General features: G+C 43.8%; 1 pseudogene; it reads left to right on the top strand.

The window, feature by feature from the left end:
* The first annotated feature begins 2,842 nt into the window (after positions 1–2,842).
* Positions 2,843–2,991, top strand: LOC144116696 (U2 spliceosomal RNA; annotated as a pseudogene).
* Positions 2,992–3,350: the final 359 nt, after the last annotated feature.

Here is a 3,350-nt window from a genome sequence, read left to right as displayed (position 1 = left end):
ATTATGTAATTTCTATTTTACTGACCCTCTCCTACATTTACTGTCCCTTCCTTTCCATTTTTAAGGGGAAGAGCGAGTTTACTTTTCCGATAAAAGCTTTAAAAAATTGCAAGAAGCGTAAGGTCATTACCTTATAATTAATTATTGAAATCTAAGTTTCAGTGCAATGAGATACTTTTTAGGCCATCCTACACAGAAGAATTTCGCAGCCTGCAGAAGCTGTTATATGTTCTGTTTATAGTAAGTACAGCAGTGGCTTCCCCATCTGCTTTAATGGCAGCTAACCAAATAAGACCGCGTAATTTACGACAAAAATCGCGAACTTCTACGTTCGCTCATTCTTGGAAAATTATAAATCCCTCCTTCGACTTACGTAAAACCGTGTTTCACCCCTAACACTCGCCACAAACACATTTGACACATTATAGCCATTGTTTTCACACAGGAAAACGTTTAAAGCTTTTTCTTTCTACAAAATATAGTTGACTGTAGCAGCTTACTGGACAAGCTCAATTGTTCGCTATTACAGCTTTAAAAGTCTGAAACCTTTAGCAGTCTTTAAAAGTCGCTGACTTTTGCGTTAAATGTGTCCGTACCTATTATATCTTACACCGTGTACGTCCAGCTCTATTCACGCCCTACTCTATTCCCTGTACATTTGTTTCTATTTCAACTTTTTTTTGAGTAAGGAATTTTAAAGAAGCCCTATTGTTACCAATTTTTAAGTTCTTTATTGTGTGATTACTGTTTTGGCTATCTTTCTGCGCTCAGAAAAAAGCGTGCAGCATTGCCTAAGTGGCAGTAAAATTAATCGGACGATATGCTTGAAAACAGATGGTGGTGAAGGCACATTTGTTATCGGATATCCAGGATACTAGTGCGCATGCCTCATAGTGTCTTGGTTGGTTTACACTGCTAATGGTGACCTCCCTGTGCTAGTGCACTGAAACTGAGCGACTCAGATTAGGAACTCAATCCGCACCTTTGTACTAACTCGCAGAGGAAAAGAAAAAAAAAATGCGTGTCTCAGACTGTACACCACCAAGAAATTAATCGCAACAATGCGAGAGCAGTTACATGGGTGGTATGAACGAGCCGCGGAGAAGCATGAATGTTACTGAGGGCGGTCCAAACATGCGAGCTCCAGAGCCGCTCCTTGAGCTTCCCATCTGTGAAACGTTTTCCAGCACACCAACTCTTGACGCCTTTGTCAAAAATATACAGCCCAATGGGTTTGCTTCTTAACCGTGTTGTGAGACTCAAGCAGGGGATGCTCTCACCGTCGAGACTTGGAACGTTGACACGAGGTGCTGTATATTTTTGACAGAGGCTTTACCTTAAATCGTGTGCTCTCAGTATCTTTTTTTTTTATTGCGGCCTCTGGCAGAGGCGTTCGCATATTTTGCAAAAGCACACTGAACGCTCTTTTGTTTCAGCAGCAGTCTGAACTCAAGTGCTACTGAGCTCCAGCTTTTTAATATCACCATGTTCAACTTCAGACCTTTTCTTTATCCGTCTGAAGCATGACATGTAGGTCCAGGTCAAGCTTAGGGCGGTAGTACACAACCTAATGGGAGGCCCCTGTCTGTAAGAAGTTCTAGCTCAAGAGTAGACTGGTTGCCATTATTGCGTTAAAATTGCTAGCTTAGCCGCAGTATGAAAATAATGCCCTATTCGTATATTCGCAGAGGCAGACTGCAATGGAGCCATATTTCTCATATTAATTCTCTCCTCGATGTGCAAAATGGAAGCGTCCGTAACTCACGTTGATTGATTCGTAAGCGTCGAGAGTACTTCGCCTTCAAAAATTCGCGAAAATATATAGTTTTCGACGAATTATAACAAACCTGGGCAGAATGAAGTGTCCTCGAGCCCTTGAACGAATTAGAGTTAAAACAATGCTTAGTGCTCCGTCCTGGGGCTTCATATCTCACACGCATCCGAGTAGCAGCGCGTTGTTGACTCCAGCATGTCTCGAATGTGCTTTTGTGGTCCCATCACTGCGTTATCTGCGTTCGAACTTATCACTCCCTCCTGCATTCACTTGCGTCCTTTGATTCACAGCGCTGATTTTACAAATATATTATCTAAGGGATTAATTTTCTGCAGTGATTTTTCTTTCAAAGCCGGCGTGTAGGAGCAGTGGAAAAGAGACGAAACTGCGCCTAGTTTGATGCATTTATACGCCTATTTATGATATGAACGGCTTTCCAAAGGATTGTCTTAACGAGGCGTCCCAGTCTAGAATATCCCCTTCATGACAGGTCGCTTTGCAGGAAGGAGTAAGTGCAGAGAAACGAAGAGGCTGTCAACCCTCTCCTTTAATATTTGCTCATGAGAACGTTATTTTTACGTTTATTGAAAGGACTAAATTACATTTAGAGATCAGCGCAGCAGCTTCGTGACCCCAGGATGGCTTTTGGTAGCCCCATCTCGTCTCCTTAATACTACCACACCCATTCTCCTAACAATATAGCGTCCTTAAGTGTGACGCCGTCCCTTAAGTCACTGAAGTCTGACACCGTAACGTATAAAGACACTTCAGTGTCTTTGACTTTCATCAGGTAGTGTTGCGCAGTGCATGGTTTAAGTGTCGTCGTGCAGTGGCACCTGTCGTATCAAGTACCTGAGAACTATCATACAGAAAGTAACTACGTAAAAATGTAAACGTTGCTGTCCGCGAACTTTGTAAATACATAGAAAAAATAAAGAAATAAAGGGCCGTGGACATGTTAAACGTTACCCCCATAGCCCTTTTAATTTATAGCGCTGTACGTTGCTGTGCACTGTACTCCATGCACATCATTAGCGTGTCACACTATGATATGTTGCTCAGTGGAACATGTCCCCGATTGTCCGGACCAGTGCAGTATCTGTTACGGGTCCAAGTTGGACTTATTTTTGGAAATGTGGCGGAGAGTTTAAAGGATGCTTCACTCCCGCCCCCGGTTGGCCCGGTATTGCACTACCTCCGGGATCGGCCTTGTCTTTAGCGCGTCTTTACTATCCTGTCTTTCTATCCCCTCTTTCAACTCTCCTTCTATCTGCACGAGGTAGCGATTGTGGCACGGCTTGAGCCAGTGAGCAGGCCTGTGCACTTTCTTTCTTCCTGGCGGTAACAGACAGACAGATGGGGCCGCGCAGTAACGTGTGGCGCGCGCCTGGTGTATTATTGCGTGACGGTATGTGATGATGCGTGATACTCTGTAGTGCACCTTATTATCTAACAGTGGGCTAGAGACGTGTGTGGTGCAACGGAATCCTTCTCTGAGTCTATTGCTCGTGCTGTATGTCCGGCCGCAGTTTTCGCCTCGCCTTTGCCACAACTCCCTGCTTTGAATATCTTTGTG

This window comes from Amblyomma americanum, chromosome 1 (assembly GCF_052857255.1).
Source record: "Amblyomma americanum isolate KBUSLIRL-KWMA chromosome 1, ASM5285725v1, whole genome shotgun sequence".
Classification (NCBI taxonomy): domain Eukaryota; kingdom Metazoa; phylum Arthropoda; class Arachnida; order Ixodida; family Ixodidae; genus Amblyomma; species Amblyomma americanum.
Note: the sequence above shows the minus strand (reverse complement) of the source record. Positions and strands in the feature narration are given on the sequence as shown.